Raw genomic sequence first — 24,095 nt, forward strand, 5'->3', positions numbered from 1 at the left:
ACTTTTTGTACTGTTGGGTGTTACACCTTATTTTTCTCCTTTGTCTCTCAAACCGATTATGAGAGCCTCTAGAAGGATCCCGCCCATTTTCGGCGTATTAGACTTTTACCCTATTTTATTACTTTTCTCTTCTTCAAACAAAACCACATAACTTGAACTAACTAGTCCTGCCTCCCAGTTAGAGGGGGAAATAAGGGAGGCACCAAAACCAAACAGGTGCAAGACTACTAAGTAGTAAACTAGGTATAGAGGGGACCACATTTTCTAGCAGCCCTGGGGGTGAGGGAGGAGGATTTGGGAGGTAGGACGAAAATGGAGGTATAGGGAGGACAAATCGGTGATGGGAATCCCGCTGATTTTATGTAAATATGTACCTAAAATATTATTGTCAACAATATGTAAGCCACTATGTTCAAAATAAAAATTATATTAAAAAAAAGATGTTTCCTCATTGCCTCCTCACCTGGCTTTTACCCCTCCTCTTAGAAGTGGGCTTTGTTTATCCCAATAAAGACTACTCAGGTGGCCTGGAGGGGCAGTGGTCTACTATACCTTCCTAACTGTGTCTGGATTATTTCCTGTGCCAGAATTGCCACCTGTGTCTCTTGTCCTACCCGGATAGGGGGCTTGAGAATCCCTTTTCCTCTCTGAGGATTGTGGAACGACAACCCACCATTCAACAATATACTACACCCAGAGGAAATATTCTCAATGGTGAAAACTGTAATCCTTCCCCACAAAACAAGGCTGCCCACTCTCACCACTACTATTCAGTATGTTATTTAAATTCCTTGACACAGTAAATAGGCAATAAAGAGATATTAATAGCATCCAGATAGGCAAAAAGTCAAGCTCATACTATTTGTGAGTGATATAATAATATGCATAGAAATCCTTACAGATTATACAAAAGTATACAAAAATGCTCCCAGATACATTAGACTTGTGTACTAACATGGTGGGTCTCAAAATCAACAAGCAACAATTCATGACTTTTCTATATGTCAACAATGAACTAGAAGAGAGATAAATTAAAAAAAAATCCCATTGTCAATATGTGCCCCACAAAATCAGTAACCTTGGATTCAATTTAACGAAAGAGGTAAAAGATCATACAAAGAAAATAACAAAACACTACTGAAATAAAAGAGAAAACAAAAAAATGGTAGCACATAAACTGTTAAAGTTTTAGGAGGATTAGCATTGTCAACATGGCAATACGCCTCAGACATCATACAAATTTAATGCCATCCCTGTGACATTTTTTGAAAAAAAAAAAAAAAAAATCAAATATTTCTGAAATGCACGAAGAATAATGACACTCCTTTTTCCCCACATATACCTCAATAGCCAGATAAATCCTAGAGGAAAAAAACATGGGAAATATTAGTTACTCAACTTTAAGTGAGTATATAAAATTTTTGTTGAATATAAAAACAAAATAAACAACAGCAATGATAGCAACAACAACAAAAGCAAATCAAGACCAAAAAAAATGTGTGTCTTCTTGCACTGTTTAAAGTGGAGGTCAATAATTTATTATTATTATTATTATTATAATAATTTATTATTAAATTACTAATTATTTAAACCCCCTTTTTTCTGTTTTTTTTTTTTGTTTGTTTAGCACAACTAGCAATGCTAAAGAGTTATTCCTAGTTCTGTGCTCAGGAATCACTCTTAGTATCCGGGTGAAAGGTACTGGAGATCGAACCTGGGCCAGCAGTGTGCTTAGGAAGCATTACTATCTCTCCAGCCCTCCTTTATATTTTTATGTTGACTTTCCATTCAGTGCTCTTAGAATAAAATTTTAGAGTTGGAGTTCTGGGGATTAAGCTTAATCCCTTATTTTTTTCTAGTGTAAAGAGTTTAGTGTTCCTCCCCTTAACTATATCTTCCTGTGTGCTGGCCATTGTTTCCAACTGCTTCTATTTTCTAGAGTGAGGCTGTGGATTTTAGCAAGCTTTCAGAGCTAATAATTGCTGCTCAAACAGAAAGACTTGAGTCTCTCTTCTGGGAGAATATTGCAAATATCCCTCCATGTAATAGGATCTCAAACAGGATTCTACATTTAATCCAGGTTTTGGTATAGATTTGGCCACCACAGGTCAATTCTGTTCATTTGTCTTGGCTTGCCCCACTTATTTCTGCTCCCAAAGGATAGTAAATCTCAGTTTTTGGTTTTGTTTGAAAATATAACCTTTCTCTTAAAAGAAAGACTAAATTAATTAGCAGGCCACAAACTTACTTATGATAAACAGTATTGAAAAAATTTCCTTTTATTGTGAATCCAAAAAAAAAAATTTGCCATTTAGTCAATAGATTTTACATTTTAAAATTTCTTATTGATAATGTTTGCTTTATAGACTAAAGTTTCTACTTTTTTAAATGCATAAATATGAGGTTCATTTACAAATATCTATTATACTAGTTAAAGTACAAGAAATATACTAGAACTTTTCTTCATATACATAAATATTGGAATACCTGCTTTTTTTCACAGATTTATTCAATCTTTTAAAGAAGGTCCTATCCACAATAGCTAAATATAAAATTGTGGAATGTTACAGGATAGAGATAGATACTTGAGAGAGGCAATTGAATTACCTGATAAATAATTAAGGCTCTCAACTTACCTGATACACATTCACTGAGTATATTCCTATATTCCCAAGAAGTATTTATAATTAAATATGAAAATAGAAAATCATTAAGTATATATATATATTGGTTTTTGGTTTTTGGGTTACACCCAGCATTGCTCAGGGGTTACTCCTGGCTCTAATCTCAGAAATCGCTCCTGGCAGGCCCCGGGGACCATATGGTATGCCGGAATTCCAACCAATGACCTTCTGCATGAGAGGCAAACACCTTACCTCTATGCTATCTCTCCAGCCCCCATACTTTATAATTCTTAACCAGCTCAATTGATGTGGAAATAGTATGCAGTGGGAATAATGCCCCATTAGATAATTTAATATAGAAGAATCAGGAGTTTCAATGAAGCTAGTAAGGCTGCCATATATCAGGTAATCTATTAAGTTTTAAGTACTGTTGTCCAGGAGCTGGATTTGTTTAAAGAGTCAAAGGAAGAGATGGAGTCTGGTCATTGTAGTCTTGACTTGGATTTCCCTAATGATGAGTGCTGGTGAACATGTTTTCATGTGTCTCTTGGCCATCTGTCAGTCTTCCTTGGAAAAGTATCTATTCAGTTCTTCTCTCCATTTTTCTATGGCATTATTAGGTTTTGTGGAGCTCATCTTTGTGAATGCTCTGTATATCTTAGATATTAACCCTTTTTCTGATGTGTCAAGTGTGAAAAATTTTTCCCATTCTGTTAGCTGTCTTCTTGTTTTAGCCAGTGTTTCTTTTGCCATGCAGAAAATTTTTAGTTTGATGTAGTCTTATTTAATTAGGTTTGATACTAATACTTTTGCCATTGGCATTTCATCATCAAAGACTATTTTGAGGTATAAGTCTAGAAGCTTTCTTCCTATATTTTCCTCAGTGAATTTTATAGATTCGGGTCCGATTTCAAGATCTTTAATCCATTTTGAGTTTGTTTTTTTTTTTTTTGTGTGTAGGGTGTGAATAAATCTTAAGGATGCTTCTTTGAATGTAATTTCTCTTTTTAATCTTGCTGCTTTATGTATGCTATCTCTATCTATGGGATTCATCAATGTGACTAGGATGTGTCTTGGGGTTCTTTTCTTCAGGTCTCTTTTAGCTGGTACTCTTCGGGCATGCGGGATTCGATTGCATGCAGTCTTTCGCTTTAGGAGTTTCTCTGTGATGATGTCTGACTGTTGACTCTTCCTGGGGATCGCCTCGTTGGCCTCTGGGACTCCAATGATTCGTATATTGTTTCTGTTGAGCTTATCAAAGACTTCTATTTTTTATATGTTCACATTCTTTTAGTACTTTTTCCATTGTCTGATCATTTGCCTTAAGTTTCTTTTCCCATCTCTTCTGCTGTACAGAGTTGCTCTGCATTTATCTTCCAGTTCACTGATTCTGTCCTCGGCTGTTGTTACCCTGTGGAGAGGCTTTCCATTCAAGTTTTCATTTCAGCTACTGTGTTTTTCAGACCTGTTATTTCAGTTTGGAGTTTTCTGATTTCTATCTTTGTGTTCTGTTCAGCTTCAGCAATGTTTTCTTTGCTTTCTATGAGGACCCTCCATATTTCTATTCTAAACTCCTTATCTGAGAGATTAATCAGATAGTTGGTATTTTTTTGATCATCAGAGCTATCATCTTCATTCTCTGTGCATGGTGTTTGCCTACGAGGTTTCCCTATTGTCATGCTTGTACTGTGATTTTTTTTTTCTGAGTGTTATGGTTGGGTTCATTAGTTAGAAAGAGTGCGTGGCCGCAAAGCTAAGTGGAATTGCCGAGCACCTCTGGCCCCACTCTGGTCAGGCAAGTCCAAGACACCTCAGTCTCTGAGCTTCCCATAGGGGGCACTCTCCAGGAGGGCACACCCAGGTGCCCCTCAAAAGCGATGGTGGTGGAGGCCTGCACTCACACTGGTCGGGCAGGTCCAAGACACGTCAGTCTCTGAGCTCCCCACGGGAGGCACTCTCTAGGCAGGTGTGCCTAGATGCTCCTCAATGGCAATGGGGGTGAAAGCCTCCTACTCAGCATTTTGTAAATGATAGAGACTGAACTTGATGGTAATTTTGTTTACTAAGAGTTAACCTCCTTAATGAAAATCTCTCAACACAAAGCTTGCTCTTTGTATGTCAGTCTTGTAGGACATCATTCTTACTTACAATTCACACATTAAAAGTTTATAGGAACAGATTAATTCAAGAAAATATTTTTGTAGCTCTCAATGTAAAGAGAAGAGCAATAATATTGTTTAGTTTTCTACTTAGAACATTGGTTTCCTCACAATCCTACTTTATTTAATTTTTTCTTCTTATTCCAATTAACTTTATTTCTTCTGAACTATTCTATCATAACTTTTCTACCTCTGTCATTCTAGCTACTGAATTTATGTACAGTTACATTTTCTTTAAACATTCTCTGTCTCAGGAACTGTGATAAGATTCTGCTTTGCTGTTATTGACCTGCTAACATTGTTCCTAATCAAAGTCTGAGTTGTTGCTTCAATTATATAGCTGAAGATTTACCTAATAGATTTGTGATGTGCATTCATTCTTAAGATGAAAGACCTAAACATTGCTGTTGAAAAGTCTCTAATGGAGGTTAAAACAAGCAAACAAAACACCATGAAATTCTTCCTTGTTCACTTCTAGAGCAGTATAGATGACATATGTAAATAAAAAAATCTATTTATATAAGCTGTCACTCTGCTTTACCCCAAAAGTAACTCCAGTTCCTTTAAGCGATTTTGCTGGCATCTATTTGGATGGGTGATAACTGTACAACATTTTCTGTGTCAAAAACTACACATTTTACTGACATTTTTTTCATTGTAATAGAGACAAAAACTTTGAAAACAATTTGATGGAAATCTTCAACTACTCCTAAATTCATTGCTAGGAAAAAGGTAGCTAAATGAATATATTTAAAGGAAAAGATAGTTACTTTGTCTATAAGAATATATAATCATATGCAGACTAATTTTTAATTAAAAGAAAAAAGAAATATTGATTATTTTCTCTCATAATTCCCACCATTTATAGCATTTTCTTCCAAATTAAAATGTGCAAGCATTTGGTATGTTTAAAATAGTTATGCTATTGTACTAAGTATTTGTTGAAACATATTTTTTGAATTTCTTGGCAAATGTCTTCTGCTCTAGGCTACTTAATGTTTTCCAAAGTTTCTTTTAATTTTGTGCTGTGATGCTTTAGTCTATGTTTGAGAACATATGTATTTTACTAAGTATTTTTTTTTGTCTTTTATCTTTTTGACTCTAAAAATTCAAAACAATAAGCAAGCTCATTTAATATATAGCTAGAGATACTGACATATAAAACTTTAATGGTTGATTCTTTACTATACTGTTTTAAAAAACAATATAAGTAGGTTTTACTTTTTTGCTTCCATTATACATTATTTTTTACTGGAAACAGTTATTATGGTTTGTAATAATTTTGTTTTTATTTTGCAATTGTATTATAAAAAAGTGGATACTATCTGTGAATGAGGAAAATGTTTAAGCAGGACCAGACATTCGAATTTAATTTATTTACTGTATAAAAAAAGTCAAATTTCTACTTCCATTCCTATGCATGACATTCTATTCAGTTCTTCTATGTCTTTAGAAGTATACATTAATCAGTATACATTATAACATATATAAAAGAAAAGTGGCAAGCTAGAATATTAATATGGTCCATCTGCACAATGGAATACTCTGCAGTCTTTAAGAAAAATGAACTAATGAATTTGGTATATACGTAGATAGATTATAGAGAGTATTATAATGAGAGAAATGAGTAAGGGGAAAGGAATAGACATAAAATATTTACTAATTTGTGAAATTGTAATAAAAGTTAGTATTATAATAAGATTTAAATATAAAGAAGTAAGGAGGGCTAGGAAACCTGTCAGAAATAGTAAGGAATAAAATTAGGACAGAGAATGAACTATGAAACTGATAGTTGGAAATGATACTCTTGACAAGAACTGGGCACCAAAAGGGGGAAAACTTATATGTATGATAACCCTTCAGTAACAGTATTGTAAACCACAGTGTCTAAAAATGAGAAAAAAGGAGGAGAGAAATGCTGTGAGCCAAATTTTGTTTGCAGTCTACAGCACCTGCAAACAAATTCTTTGTGGAGTTCGGGAAAAATTTCACGGGAAAAGGTGGGCACGCGGAATGGCTAATGACGGAAAATATATTGTAGAAATGAAATGAAACCACACAGATAGTATGGGGACTCCATTCCAAGAACGAAGACAAATTTATTTTTTAAGCTGGCAGCTTTTAAAAGGTAGAGGCAGGAAGGCAGATGTAAATTCTAGGCATCAAAGAGGCTGGGAGAAGAATGGAAAGACCCTGGCTAGATTAGCATATTAAAGAGCTGAATACTGAAGGTGAAAAAGACAGCTTGTTTTGGGTTCGCTTTGCTTTGGGTAAAACAGAAGGAAAAAGTAATTGTGAGGAATGTATCAGAGTTTCAGGGGGGAAAGTGAAAATTACTTTATTTTGAGCTAAGTAATGGAAAAACCTGAATTTAGGCGCCAAGGTAGGAAAAATTACAGGGAGCTATTAAGTGGGAGATTTTTTGGCGGGGTTAGTACTGTCCTTTGTTGTAGGAAGAAATTACTAAGGCCTGATTTCTAATAAAGGTTTAAAATAAAGAGAGAGATAGTTACAGCCACATATTTAGAATTATTGCCAAACCCTCCATGCAAAGGGTCGAGTGATTTTGACTACTCTAAGCGGGCCTTTTTGGCAATTAATTCCTTTTCAGGAGGACACTACACTATTTGGTGTGTTCTTCTCCTGAGTGGGAATGTGGCATTTTACTCTTTTTTTTTTTTTTTTTTTTTTTGTGGGCACCTGGTGGCAATATTAGGCTTTTATGGCTGTGGGCTCAGAATAGCCTTTTGCACACTAGGGACCAAAAAGGAGTTTGAATTACTGTTTGCATGCGAGGCAAAATGCCTTACGTATGCTATTTTTTGTAATAAGTTTAATTAGAAGGAATAGGGACAGTACCAAAAGAGCCAAAAGTTTTAAGTATTTTATGCAAGGTGGGATTAGGAGTATGATATACTTAGCTAAATAGGGTATAAAGTATATACTATTATATGAAAATTAAAATATAGGCAGGTTATAGTAACAATAAAAAATTGAGAATGTGCACTGGCACTGAGGAATAAAAAACAAATAAGTAAGATACTATAAGTGAGAGAATTGTAAGGAGAAGATTGAGTAATACTACATTATTAAGAAAAGTTAGAAATAAAGAAGAAGCATAGAAAAGTTGGAAATTAGAGGACAATTTAAGCAATAGTAATAACATGGCATATATGAAACAATTTTTGCTGGGAGATATTTGGAAGGGGAATTGCTGGTTTGCAAATTATAAACACATATACAAAAATTTTTTTTGTTACAAATTACAATGATAATAAAAGTTTTGTTGCTGCTTTGAAGAAGGTAGGCTAAACAGGAAACATATACTAGAAGAATAAAAGATGGTATTTTGTTGAAGAGTTCATAAGTTCAGTTTTTAAATTTTAAAGAGTTCGTAAATTCAGCTACGGGTGTGACGTCATCTGTTACCAGGCAGCCTTTAGGGGTTAGTAGTGATGGCTGGCGTTTTTGCAGAAGTTACAGGACTGGGGGTTGAAAATGCAGCTGGAGTTGTTAGGTGAAATCAGCAGGGGTGCTGAGTGTGAGCTTGTCAGCTTTTTGCAGGAGGGAGACTGCTTGTTAGTTTCTGCAGGAGGGAGACTGATTTTCTTAGGCAGATAGCGTTAGTAGTTTTTGTGAATTTTTTTGAAGAAACTGAAAAACTTAAGTGAAAAAATTAGTGGGGGCATGGTAATTGTTTTACTTTGACTGGGTTCCAGAGAAACTTTTTAGACCTGTGGAAAAATTAAATAGCTTTTAATTATGCTTTGGAGGAGCTATATGCTTCCCTTTTGGACTTTATGTTGTAGAAGTTCTATAAAACAAAGATTGTTATGAGAAAAAGGTGAGGGCAGAGAATTTGCATTATTAGTTTTTAGGATGTTAAAGGAGCTGTATTTTTCGCCTATAAGAAAGGAAGAAAGATTTTTTGTTACTTTGATTGCAAGGGAATGCAATTGACTGGTATAATTTTGTAGTTTTAATTCCTGGAAAGGATTAAATTGATTAGTGGGATTTGAGCAGATTAGATTTAAAAACTTTAAGATTGTTTTAGAGGTGCACGTGTTTTTGTTTTTTGTGGGAGGATAAAAATTAATTTGCAATGAAATACAAAAATTAAGTAAAAGCAATTACAATTATTAATTAGTACAGATTGGTTATAAAGCAAGGTAAGGTTATAATATTTAAATGCATTTTATAAGCAAGTAGATAAGGTAGTGGTGGTAGGTATATTTAGAGGCTAGAAATATAAGGAAAAATAAAAGAAGCAAAACTTTTAACATAGTAGCAATAAGATTATAAAGTAATGATTTTTATACTTAAAAAGAAGATAAAATGTTTGTTAAGAAAATCGCAATAATTGACCTGATTATACTGTATACATATTGAAATAGAAGAAAACAAATTTATAGAAAAATTTATAGAAAGAATAGAGGGAAAAATATATTGGAGTTATGTAAATGAAAAGTTAAGCAGCAAACAAGACAAAAAATTGATGTAACTTATTTGTTATTGGCATTTGTGTGAAGGCACACCTTTTGTTATTAGGAAGAAAACTTGAATGATTTTTTGGGAGAAAAACACAGCTGAATATTACTGTTAATTTGTTTACTATAAATTTTTGGGTAAGAGTTACCGTGATAAGGTAGAGTAATTAGTACATGAATAAAATTTGTTACTAATGACCAGTTTGTTGTAGTTATTAAGTAACTTTTATTTAAATATTTTTTTAAATACATAAAAACAAATACAGAAAGTAGTTAACAAATACAAGTTAACTAAAAATTTTTATTTTAGATAGTAGAAAATTAAAATTATATTTTTAAACATATATATTTTTAAGATTGGAGAAAATTTTTTTTGGGGGCAGCCACTGAAGGCTGTCTGCAAATGTGGTTTGCAGAGAAGGCATTCTTGTTTATACATATGCAAATTAAGGTGGCCATTGAGTATAACAAAAGATAAATTTAAAGATTTTAAGAGGCTGAAAGCACAGAGCAACAAGTAAATTTTTTTATATAATTTTTTATTTTGATCATAGTGGTTTACATGTTGACAATAATATTTTAGTTAAATATTTACATGACATCAGGGGGGAGTCCCATCACCATATTGTCTTCCCTTCACCTCTGTTTATGTCGTATCTCCCATATCCACTTCCTTCACCCCCAGGGCTGCTAGAATATGTGGTCCCCTATGTACCTATCCTACCACCTAGTAGTCTTGCATCTGATTGGTCTAGGTGTCTCCCTATTTTCCCCCTCTAACTGGGAGGTAGGCCTAGCTAATTAAGTTTGCGTGGTTTGGTCTGAAGAAAAGTAGTAAACTGGGGTAAAAGTCTAATACTCCAAAAGTGGGCAGAGTCCTTCTAGAGGTTCTCATCATCGATTTGGGGGGCGTTGGAGAAAAAAAAAATGAAACATTCCATCAGTACAAAACAAAACAAAACAAAAGTGTCCATTATCCAGTGAGGACTCCAACAATAATGGTAAGCACCACACATGCACAAAACAAAAACAAAAACAAAAAACAAACAAACAAATAAAACAAAGCAAAACAACACAAACAAACACACACACACAAAAAAAAGAAAAAACCGCCATGGTCCTGGTATAAGAAACATGGCTTAGCCCAAAAGAAAGAAAAGAAAAGGGGAGAAAAAACTAGGAATATCTGGGGACAACAGCTTCAATAACCACACCTACAAAGAGAAATCGATCAAAAAAATAGTTATGTAAGTAAAAATAATAGTAATAATAATAAATGGAGGTACAAAATAGTATATAATAAGTAAACAATGCTTTGCGCTTTTTTTTTTTTCTTCCTGCCCTGGCACAGTAAATGTTGGGGTCATTCGAAAAGGAATTCACTTGGCCTAAGAGTTATGGGTTTCTCCGCCCTTGGAATATATTGTCATGGGATCAACTATAGACTCTGTTCAGGATCATTTACTCTCCCGGTGGTCTTTTGTCGTGTTTGGGAGACTTCCGTTCTGTTCTGGGTGGTACAAACAAACCTCTGTGTCCTGAGATCTCAGTATCTGCACAAGTTCAGGACTGGGATTTACGATGACGTCAGTCTTTGTGGATCAGGAGTAGTTCTGTTCCCTCATTGTCATTTTAATCCATCTTCTGTGGTTGGTGGTCTTGATCTTTGCACTGTGCCTAGGATGGCACTTAGGATAGCATCTTTCTATGTGCTTCCAGAAGCCAGATTCCTTTACGATTGTCTCTGCTAGACCTTTGGAAGTGGGGTTCATGGTTGTTGTGCAGGTCGTAGTTCAAACCCTAGATTAGGGCTTTTTTATTGGTCCCACGGTGTATACCATCTGGTTATGGTTCTAGCAGCCAGTCATCTGTAAATCTCGATCTTGGCTTTTGGATCTACCAAAGGGTGACAGGTCTTCTGATTTTGTCTTATTGTTAGCTGGTAAGGTAGGGTAACCTGCTCTTAGATCAAGTTGTTCCCATTTTCCTCGTTGTCAGCATGTCGTACTGGAGCTGGGACTTGATGGTGACCCTGTCGTATTAAGGCTGTCCTGGCTGGGATTTGTTTCTTGTAGTTGTCATGGAGGACTGTGCCGTTTCTATGTCTTGGACCCAGGGTTCAAGACTGGACGGATGGTATCTAATCATCTGAGGTTTAAGTTGATTCCACATGACGTTTTTTCCAGGTAGGAGATATCCCTGTATTGTAAACAACTATGAGTTCCCATCTCTAGTAGATAGGAGTTCTTTTTTGTATGTAAGATTTCCCCCTTTTTTTTTACTGTGCCTTTGCAGGGGGAAATGGCGCTACATTCATTATATTGTTGGTGTCTTTGGGGGTGGACAAAGGGGAAAACAAAAACAGGTCACATACCCAGAGAAGGTAAAAAAAAAAAAGAAGAAAAAATAATAAGAATATATATATATATATATATATATATATGTCAAGGAGTAAGCATATATGTGTTCTCGTATGTATGTGTAGGACCGACACATTTAAAAAATATAGTAAAAAAAATATAGTTAAAAAAAAACACAAAAACACACACACACCAAAAAAAAATCAAAACAAAACCAAGAAAACAACGAAATAAGGAAGTATTTAAAGGACCAAAGTGATGCAATAGACTACTTTACATTTGAGGACAAGCAAGTAAAGGGGTGCTGTAATACAGGTCTAGTGCTTATGTTGGGAGTACAGTTTTTCTCAATGTCTTTTGGGTTTTTCTTGTGGTGTGTGGGTTCTCTGGCACTTTTCCATCACGCCCCCTGACCTTCTTCAGATTGGCAAATGGTTTGCGGCAGGGAGGTCCTGGAGGAGATCTTGCCTTGGGGCTACTTTTGGGAGTAAGACCAGTTTCAAGTAGCAGTCCACATTAGGGGGAGTTGATAGGGAGGGCCTCGCAGCATGAGTCCACAGGGGAGTTGGCTGCCTTTTCTTGCAGGAGGCGAGGTGTGGGATTGACTGGGTGTTACTTCGCTTGGGTGCTGGGTACTGGGTCGTTGGGGTAGGAGGTCAATCTTGTTGCCTAATAGATTAAGGACTGAGGGTGAAGAGTTTTAATATGGTGGGAGGTCTGGATGGGAGTGGAGGGTGGAGGGATAGTTGGATTTCCAGAGGGGGGAAAGGAGAAGGCATATGCGAGGGGGAGGAAGGGAGAAAAGAGAAACTACCTTGGGAAGAAAGGGAGAAGAGAAAGGAGAAAAAGTAAAGAAAAGAATAAAAAAAGGAAAAAAAATAAAAATAAATAAATAAATGAATAAAATAAAATAAAAAAAGAAGTGGTGAGAAGAGAGGAGAGAATAGCAAGGGGATGCCAGTTTGCTTGAATGTGTTCGTTGAATAGGGCATGTAGTTTGTGTCTGTACGTCGCTGATACTGCTTCGGTGGTCTGTCTGGTCACGTGCTTCAATCCCTAAAAGAAGGTATAACCTAGAGATAAAGTGTATGTTAGAGAGTTTTCTCGGGGCGCCTGCAACAAGTAAATTTTTAAAATTGCAATAAGTTATGTAGCTTTGATTTTATGATTACTGTAACATGAGGTTAAAAAACATGCTTTATTACTAGAATTATACTATATAAAGCATTAGATTTGTGTTTTGAAAATAATTTGGCATTAATAGACTGACAAATAAAATGGCCTGATTAATTGTTAAAGTTGTAGACTTTTGGGGATAAGTTCCCTTTTACCAATTAAAGGTACTAAAATTTGTTGAAAATTTGAGGGTATTTTTTGTAGATGAAATACACCTTACCTAAATTAAAACCAGTGCTGACAGGTGGTATATGCCAGCTATTTGTTAACATTAGAAAACTTTTATCAAGGCTTAAAGATGGAAATAATGAAAATTACCCTTAATTAAAATATAAGTAAATAAAATGCTTGATGATATTAAAGATGATTGAAAATTAGTTTTTAGATGTATATTATTTTAGATAACAATAAGGAATTAACACAATTTGATACCAGTTTTAATATAATTATGACCAATGATAATATTACACAGTAATAAATTTATGTGACCAAAAAAATATTTTTTCTTAAAATTAAGTTGTAAAAATATTATGCATACACAAAATTAATACTATGGTTAAATTTTAATTAACTGCAATATCATTAGACAATTTTGATTTATTAAAAACCTTTTAGAAAGAGAAATTTGGAAACCTTGAGAAATTTAGACCTCATTCTGATGACCACAATGAGCTCTCTGGGGGGGAGGTTTTCTTCCCCTCAGGGCCTAGAAGCCGCTTGAATTCAAAGCTCAAACAGATTTTTTTTTCTTTGCTTTTCTCTGAGGCGAGGTTTTGACCTAGGAAAAAGCTGTTTTTTTTAAAATTGCACATTTGTAATATGCTTAGTTATATTAAAGTAACACACATTGTTTTTAGACACACAATTTCAATGCACACTTAGACAAACTTTTAGATTCACACAGCACATAAATTGACAAAAATAAAGGTGAATTGCAGGAAAAAGATGAGATGAGAAAAATTGTGGGAAATTTTTGGACGTCTCCAAATTTTTCTCGCCAGATTTTTGCTGGCTATTAATAAAAAATTGTTTTAGGAAAAGATAAGATAAGGCCTTTTTAGAAGAAAATAGAAGAGTTGACTCAGTTAAAAAGGGAGGTTTTTGAAGAAAAATAGAAAAAATTAAGTGCATTTGTTTACCTTTATAAATTTTTAATTGGCGAATTTCTACTTTTGTTGCATTAGATATGATTTGCAACTTTTACAGATACACACATATTTATTATTATTTAAAGAAAACATTTGAGCAGAGACTTATGAAAAAATTTATGCATTAGATATGCAAAAATGTTATTAATCATGATTTATAGACAGTTTTAAGTACATCTCTTTCCCATATAGTATACGATGAATGAGGTAGAATATAGGGCTGGAAATTTCCTTCGCTTACACCATTTTTTCAAGTTAGGATATCAGCTCTTTTTAGAACACTTTTAGGCAATTCTAGACCCCTCAAAGGGAATGGAACATGTTCCACTGCCCAAGAGTGGGGCCAGTTTTTTCCAGCGATGCAGGAAAAGTCTGCTTCGGTATCCACGTGGCCTAAAATATCTTTGTTCTGAATTTTTATAGATGTTACAAGTGGTTCTGAGGTGTTTTTATATTTTTCAAACATTACAGGAGAACAAGACTCAGTAGCATGAGAAGACGCAGCATACAGATTGTTTTGTTCTAAAAACTTTTTAACTTTTTGCACAGGAGAAACAGTAGCCAAAGCTAATTTTGATTCATCTATAACTTGGTGTTTTTTGGGGGATTCTTTTGTTTTTAAGTTTAGAGATGCTATAGAAGGAACCGGCATATCAGCTGTTAAAGGTTTTGAGCCGTCCTTTGCTCTATCAAACCACTGATCGCTAGTTTTTCCTTTAAAATTTATATTGGTATTCTGCCTGGACTGCTGACCATGACTATATTCCATTTCTGCCCTGGTAGCTTGTACTGATTCTTTTTTATCATCAATTACCTCCATAACCTCTGTTCAAATTGTATGGATAAGATTTAGATGGGCATCAGGACCATATGTTTCATATACATTTTTGATATCCTGCTGTACTTGTAGCCAATCCTCCAAACATAGAGTACCCCTCTCAATAAACCAGAGGCTATAAGTTTCTAAAAATAGAATAAATTGCTGTATTTGCTGTGGAGATATGGCATAACTCTTAGCTCTTAGAATATACTTTATAGTATCAGAAAGAATTTGTTGCTTAGAATAATTTTGACCCATGTTCCCGTATACCTTCTCGCCTTAAAACCTGGTACTTTTCCAGGGGTTCCTAGGCAACCGGCGAGGTCCAATTCCGTGGCCTGGAAATGAAAAAGAGAAGGAAAAGAAAGGATAGAAGGAAAGACAGAGAGATAGCTTACCTTTTCCGATATGGCCCCTCGTTGAAGTGCCAATTGCTGTGAGCCAAATTTTGTTTGCAGTCTACAGCACCTGCAAACAAATCCTTCGTGGAGTTCGGGAAAAATTCCACGGGAAAAGGTGGGCACGCGGAATGGCTAATGACGGAAAATATATTGTAGAAATGAAATGAAACCACACAGATAGTATGGGGACTCCATTCCAAGAACGAAGACAAATTTATTTTTTAAGCTGGCAGCTTTTAAAAGGTAGAGGCAGGAAGGCAGATGTAAATTCTAGGCATCAAAGAGGCTGGGAGAAGAATGGAAAGACCCTGGCTAGATTAGCATATTAAAGAGCTGAATACTGAAGGTGAAAAAGACAGCTTGTTTTGGGTTCGCTTTGCTTTGGGTAAAACAGAAGGAAAAAGTAATTGTGAGGAATGTATCAGAGTTTCGGGGGGGAAAGTGAAAATTACTTTATTTTGAGCTAAGTAATGGAAAAACCTGAATTTAGGCGCCAAGGTAGGAAAAATTACAGGGAGCTATTAAGTGGGAGATTTTTTGGCGGGATTAGTACTGTCCTTTGTTGTAGGAAGAAATTACTAAGGCCTGATTTCTAATAAAGGTTTAAAATAAAGAGAGAGATAGTTACAGCCACATATTTAGAATTATTGCCAAACCCTCCATGCAAAGGGTCAAGTGATTTTGACTACTCTAAGCGGGCCTTTTTGGCAATTAATTCCTTTTCAGGAGGACACTACACTATTTGGTGTGTTCTTCTCCTGAGTGGGAATGTGGCAGAGAAAGACAAGTATCAGGGCCGGAGAAATAGCACAGCGGTAAGGCATTTGCCTTAGACGCAGAAGGATGGTGATTCGAATCCTGGCATCCCAAATGGACCCCCGAGCCTGCCGGGAGCAATTTCTGAGCGTAGAGCCAGGAGTAACCCTTGAGCACTGCCGGGTGTGACCCAAAACCCAAAACCCAACACCCCCCCCCAAAAAAAAAGAAAAGAAAAAAAAAAGAAAAGAAAAGTATCTGCTACAAAGGCTGGAAGGGGAGATGGTAGGAGGGAACCTGGAACATCGGTGGCAAGGAAATGTGCACTGGTAAAAGGTATTGTACATTGTATGATACTCCATCACGAATCATTTTGTTAACTGTGAAAAAATAACTGTACGGTGAACAACCTTGTAAGCTACAGTGTTTATTATTATTTTTAATCTAAAATATGTCATTCTGAAAACTGAATAGTGAGATTATAACCAAAGATCTATCAGGGGCACTTCTTGAATATCGTTATTTCTCTGGGTTCTATTTTTCTTATTGGTAAAATAGGAAGCCCTTTTTTACCTTAAAGATTTAAATACAAGATTAAGTTATCACTGACAAATGCTCAGCATGATCTTTCCCAGTGAAGGAATCAAATGTGTCTTTAATTTTGTCAGTCTTCACTGGGACACATTCCTGTGACCTGTGAAATCTATGTGATAAAACTGAACATAAATTAAGACTGTCTGGTAACCCTGATATAAAAGTGCTGATTCTAGTGATCTTGTTCACTTACCAGCAATACTAACCATTGACTTCACCTTGCAGTTTTTTTCTTGGTTTGAAACATACTGTCAAGATAAGATTGACTTACCTTGCAATACTACCATGAGAAATAACCAATAAAAATAGTTTTTCTGCTAAAAAAATCACAGAAGCCATCACAAATGCTGCACGAAAGTGTCACATTTCTACCTTTTCAGCAGGTTCTGAGATTCATGTATTCATGAAACCAAATTGTGTATTGACTTCAGTATACAGTAAGCAAATATGATTTTTCTGTCCATTTATCCTTCCAAAATGCTCTATTTCTTGAGATAATTTATTCAGTTTTGTTAACCTGAATTAAAAGCAGTCTAATATTCATTGCACATACTTAAACTTCATTCTACATTAATGCCGACTTAGAGATGTCACCTACTTGTAGCTCATAATCACTTAATTCTGTAGGAATATAACCAAAAACAAGTTAAATAAGGCTTAGAAACATTCTTGAAAATGCCTACTAATCATGGAGAAAGTAATGTTTTTTACATTATCAAGCCAAGCCACTTCATTTGAAATAGCTCACTTATGGATATCACAATACCAATACAGAATAATATAGAGGAACTAAACATCCAAACAAATCTGTAGGATTCCATTCTAAGTATCATGAAAATAAAAAATGCATACCTCTCTCTGTCCCTCACTTCCTCTACCTCTCTCCCTCCTTTTTCTTTTAGGTATCATGGCTTTCAATACTCTTACTGACAATATGACTACCATGAATATCACTTTACTTTCTTTTAGCACCCAGTTCTTATCCCAAGTGATAATTTTTAACTATCATTGTCATAGGTCTCCCATCTCTGTCCTAACTTCACCCCCATACATATTTTGGTTTTTGGGTATTATTCTCATACATTATTTTTCAAATAATAATTACTTTATTGAAGCACCATGTTTACAAACTTTTTCATGATTGAATTTCAGTCATAAAGTGTACATTGCCCTTCACCAGTGCATATTCCCTCAATTTTCCTATCACCCTCCATCCTGCTTTCATGTAATACGAAAAGGTTTTGGAAGAGTTCTCAAAGTTATCCCTTACTCCTCTCAGCCGGTCGACAATGCAAGCCACTGTTTGTATTCTTTTTGATATGAGCCAATCTCTGATGTGTGAGAAGGTATATTAGTTTTGTTTTGGGGCCACACCCAATGATGCTCAGGGGTTACTCCTGGCTATGCACTCAGAAATTGCTCCTGGCTTGGGGGACCATATGGGATGCTGGGAATCAAACCCAGGTCTGACAGATATATTTGAGGCTTGTTTAACAGGATGAAAGTTATATCCATTATACTTAAAAAGGTCAGCTATAGTGATCAAGAATTGTATTTAAATAATACATGTAGAACTTGGTTATGAGTTGAATTTTAAGAAGATGCTGAAGTTGAACTTAAACTCAGATCATTTATATGACTCTGTTGCTGCTAACTTAAAGAAATAGATTCATGAGGAAATAGTATGCAATCTTTCCAACTTAAAATGTGTTTTTAATATAAAGCATGTATATGTTTAAACAGCACTGTGATCTGTTTTTAGAATAATATTGTCATCCCCCCCAAAATCCTGTATAATTCACTTATCACTCTGGTCTTCCTAACTTCAAGTACTGTGCAAAAACTAATCTCCTGTTCCAGTAGATTTCCCTATTCTATCATAGACTCAAGAATAAAATTATAATGTAATGATACAGAAATGCTGATAAAATTAATCTTTTGTGGGGCCGGGTAGGTGGCGCTGGAGGTAAGGTGTCTGCCTTGCAAGCGCTAGCCAAGGAAGGACCGCGGTTCGATCCCCCGGCATCCCATATGGTCCCCCCAAGCCAGGGGCGATTTCTGAGCACATAGCCAGGAGTAACCCCTGAGCATCAAACGGGTGTGGCCCAAAAAAAAAATTAATCTTTTGTTTCTGGCTTCTTTAACTTAGCATCACAAGTCCATTACTTTTAAATATCTGACTTAATAAATTTCAATTTTATGGACACATCACCATTATTTACATTTTGTAGTTACATTTTGATACCACAATTACAGGTACGATTACTTAAGAAAAATATGTGAGAAGAAAAATGGGGCTTCACGCCAATATTTAAATTTTTTCTCATAATTGACTAAAGTTCATAAATTTATAAAAAATACAGAAGTATAGTATCAGAATAATTGGAAAACAAATTTAAGATAAGAATTTTGTGCTGTAGAAAATAAATTGCAGAAGTACTTTAAAATAGAGGTAGAGGTTAACAGTGAAAAGATGAAAAAGGGGCCAGAGAGATAGCATGAAGGTAGGGCATTTGCCTTGCATAAAGGAGGATGGTGGTTTGAATCCCGGCATCCCAAATGATCCCCTGAGCCTGCCAGGAGTGATTTCTGAGCATAGAACCAGGAGTAATTCATAAGCCGGGTATGACCCAAAAACCAAAAAAAAAAATTTAATAAGATAAAGATTGAAGATAAGGTAGAAGCTTGAAAATGTCATGAGTATGGGAGTATAAATTAGCCCCTGGAACCTAGAGGGACTGCTAAACAAAGATATCAGTTCATATATATTTGATATTATAAATATATGGTGGGATCAATCACCATTAGAATATTTATTGTCACAAAATGTTAGATTTCCCAAACTTCTTAAAAATCAACTGCTACCCTTCCATCATATAGTACATAGATTTGAACATTAAGTTTCACTTCTGTTGCCTTAAAATGAAGTTAATCAGACTGAAAAGGAAGAGCCATCAGTGGCAAGTTAATCACACACAAATGGTACTTTGGAACAAAATAACATGATTTCTTACTTTCTTATTTTCAGACTTTTATTTATAATTTTGTACTTTCAGACTTTTATTTCCCCTGTTCTATTTCTATCTTAAACAACTCTTTTGTTCATTTATGTATTCAGAAATATGCACCTAGTGCCCATCTTCAAGGCTTTCATGACTTAATAATTTACTATTTCTTCCATTTTCAGCCTTTTTGACCATTACTTTATTTTTTTCTTTTTCCTTTATACTCTTATTCTTTACTTTTTTTATCACAAGATGAGTAATGGGTGTTTTAGCTTTTATTAATAAACAAAAATGTTTGTCAGGTCTGAAGACAATATTTATTAAAACCCAAAATTATTAGTATGAGAAATTTGTATTGCTATCCTTTTCATATAATCTGGGATTGAATATGCAGGAATAGAATATGCATGAATAATCATGGATAGAATATATTCATATTTTATAGGCTTTTTATATTACAAATAGATTAATTTTAAGTGGATATATTTTAGTAAGCACATTGCTTATTATTCTATTTTTTAGGAGGAGAGGAAGATTTTTTGTTTTGTTTTGTTTTTGGTTACATCTGGCAGTGCTCAGGTGTTACTCCTGACTCTATGCTCAGAAATCGCTCCTGGCAAGCATGGGGGACCATATGGAATGCCAGGGGATTTGAACAGATGACCTTCTGCATGAAAGGCAAACGCTTTACCTCCATGCTATCTCTCCGGCCCCCGGAAGATCGGAAGATTTGATGATCATCATACAACTGAAAATTTAAGTAACAAGTTTCAGTTTTATCTTGATCCAGAGGGTTCAAAATATTTAGTGGGTTTTACTTAACTTTTTAGTACCTTGCTTTCTCTGATTTACATTTCTTTAGTAGACCAAATGATGAATTTCTGGAAATGACTATTTCTTAATCCCAGTATTGCTATAAATTTGACCTTAAATAGCAAAGGGACACTTGCATATTTGATTCACATAAGGACTTGGAGATGGGCAGATTGTTCTGGATTACAAAATAACAATACAATCTCTAGGATCTTTATCAGAGAAAAAGAAGTGTGATAGTATTAAACTAGGCAGAAGTAACAATAGAGACTCTGCAGGAACTGAAAGACAAGGCTGACTTCCATGTATGACTGCAGAGAAGAACACAGCACTGCTGACATCTTGATTATAGCCAGTGAGGTCATGCTGAGTCTGGGGTCCAGAACAATAAGATAATTATGGACTTTTTTTTGGGGGGGGGGCTATTAAGCAGTGGATTCAGCAGCCACACCAGGTTGTGTCTCTGTAGCCAACAGTTCAAAGCCCAGGTCAGGCAAGGTATTTCTCCTCAGCCTCCAGAGTCTGCATCTGTCAGTGCTTGAAGGTCCAGGAAGTGCCAGGGATTCAACTTTGGGTCTTCATAAGCTAGGGAAATGCACAGCTGATTCAGTTCAAGTCTGTAGTTTAGTGATGAAGTCACTTTAATGAAACCAGAGGCAGGAACTTATGAAATCCAGTGTGGTTCAGTAGATTAGTGATGCACTGGAAGACCAGATATTCATTTCTCAACTCTCTGTGAAATTTTTGGCCTCTAAATAGCTTCAGGCACCACTTCTTCACAAAAGAGTGTATCAAACAGGATGAAAATGGGCTGGTATGTGTGTATTTACATGTGTGTGTGTGCATGAATGCATGTTTTGTGTGTGTGTGAGAGATCCCTTTTTTTCTCTTCCATCAGGAAGTCATATTTTCTCCTCACATTGTTTATTAATATTTGTTGAATTACTATTTGACTGTAAATTATTACACAATAGAGGCAGATATTAAGAGAATGTTAAATTTAAAAAAATTCCCCTTAAACTTTAGAATTTCATAGGGCATGCACCTAAATAGGCAAATATTATAATATGATGTGATTACAATAAGTAAGCATATAAAAGGGTAAAGACAAATGTATTAGTTACTCAGAATATGCTTTCATGGGTATAGTAAAATTTGAAATAAATTTTCAGCAAAAAATCATTTATCCAACCAAGCACAAGAATATGAAGTCAGGTGAAGCAATTAATGCTGCACATGTCTCTGAGGTGTGGGGTAGACTGATAGGTAAAAAAGAAATCAGTAGAGCAGCAGATTGTGAAAATGCTTTTATTTATAAAAATAAATTTGAATTCTATATTACAGGCCATAAGAAATAGGTAAAGACTTTTAAGTAGTGGAATGAATGACCTGATTTAATTTTTTTGTTTATCAAAATCATAATATGAAAGATGACTAGAACTACTGAAATTATATAACAACAACATTTAAGAGTTTAGACAAGGGCCGGAGAGATAGCATGGATGTAAGGCATGCAGAAGGATGGTGGTTCGAATCCTGGCATCCCATATGGTCCCCCGTGCCTGCCAGTGGTGATTTCTGAGCATAGAGCCAGGAGTAACTCCTGTGCTGATGGGTGTGAGCAAAAAAAAAAAAAAAAAAAAAAAAAAAGAGCTTAGACAAGAGATAAAAAAGTCTGAATTAGACTGTATAAGGATGACTTCAGAAATAAGCATAAATACAAGACCAAAAGAGCCAATAGGATCCACTATATTTATGACTAATAAAATTTAAAGAAAAAAAGATAAAATTAATTATAAAATATAGTTATTGATTTCTAATCTATATGGCTAATTGGATGGTGATATCATAAGTGGTGGTTTTTAATTACTAAGTGATAAAATTACTTGAAGAGAAGTTTTTATTTGTTTTAGGCTTATTAATTTGAAAGAGCCTCTGCACCATGATAATGCTATTCAATAAACAGGTTTGAAGTGTTAGGAAAGTGGTATTTGGAAATAGAAAAAAATTATAATTAAGTAGCCTAAGAGTTATAATTAAAATAATAAGAATTAATAAAATTTCCATGAAAGGGTGTAAAAGTAAATATTTTTTCATGAAATGAATAAAATCAATATTGTGAAAATGATTATTTTAGTTAAAATAATTTGCAGATGCAGCAAAATTTCTATGAAAATTTTCCACAGCAGTTTTTCAGGGACAAGAACAATTATCCCCAAATTGTTATAGCACCATAAAACTCCAAGAATAGACAAAGCAATTCCAATAAAAAAAAAAAAAAAGAGATGAGCAGCATCAGATTCTCAGATTTTAAAGTATACCACAAATCTATAGACTCAAAATTGCATGTTACTGGGACAAAGATAGATGTTGAAATCAATGAAATTGACTAGGAATTCAGAGGTGAATTCTCAGATGCATGGTTATTTAGTCTATCACAAAGGGGGTAGGTGCATAAATTGGAGCAAGAGGCTCTTTTAAAATGGTGCTGAGAAAATTAGATAGCTACATGCAAAAAATATAGAAAGTAGAGCCTTATTTCAGACTGTACACAGGTTAATTAAAAAATAAATTCAAAGTCAAAATATCAAACCAGCATCTATTAAATAACTTGAGAGAATTCTATTGTAATTACCTCAGCAGAGTATTCGACAAGATAACTCCTCTGCTAAATGCAGAACGAAGTAAATGAAACTACTTCAAATTATAAAAGCTTCATACTTCAAAAGAAATGAGTCTTAACATAGAACCTCAACCAAACATAAAAATGACTTGCACATCATACATCAGACATGAAGTTAATATCTATGATACATAAAGTGCCCTCAATGTTTAACAACAACAACAACAACAACAACAGAACAATTAAAAGGTGGGGAGAAGAGATGTTCAGATAACTTCTCAAAGATTACCATTATGTAAAGATAGCCAACAGTCATACAAAAAAGCTTGCATCTTATCATATTATCAGGGAGATTAAAATAAGAGATACTGAAATATTAAGCTCACCATTGATAATCACTTACATAAAAATGTCTGGAAAAATAAGTTGCTGACCAGACTGTGGTGTAAAAGAAATACTCATTTTCTATTTGTGTGACACTTAATGTGCTTCAGTCTCTTTGGAAAATGGTTGGAAGTATTCTCAAAGTATTATGATTAGACTTTCACATGACCTTCTTATTTCTCTCCTGGGTATCGATCCTAAGGATACAAAAATATTAATTTGAGAGTCAGAGATAGAATAGTGGTTATAGGACTTGCCTTGCATGTAGCAGACTTGGTTTTAATCCCCAGTATTCCACATGGTCCCAGCAGCCCACCAAGATTGATACCTGAGTGCAGTCAGGAGTAACCTGTGAGCAATATAGGGTGTGCCCCCCCCCAAAAAAACCCAAAAAGCAAATTATACATTTAATCTTCCTCCTAGAGCAGGGTTGGAAAGGCTTTATATATGCTAACAACCATTTAAATATATAAATATCATTTGAAGGTCATCAGTACAGGTAGATTGACCACAGGCAGCCAGCAAAAGTGTATGCTTCTGTCCTGTCATATTCCAGGACCAGGTTGTGTGATGATTTCATATGTTTTTGCAGTCCACCAGCTGGAAATTCCCTAATCTTGGTCTAAAGTAAGATCTCATTAAGATTTTTTTTCCTCTTAAATATTCAAAGGGTCAGTGGGTCGAATGTCTGTTTGTTCTTGTCTGTGGTCTTTCCATATGTCACTATCTCAGTAGTGAGTAGATA

Source organism: Suncus etruscus, chromosome 3, assembly GCF_024139225.1.
Source record: "Suncus etruscus isolate mSunEtr1 chromosome 3, mSunEtr1.pri.cur, whole genome shotgun sequence".
Lineage (NCBI taxonomy): Eukaryota > Metazoa > Chordata > Mammalia > Eulipotyphla > Soricidae > Suncus > Suncus etruscus.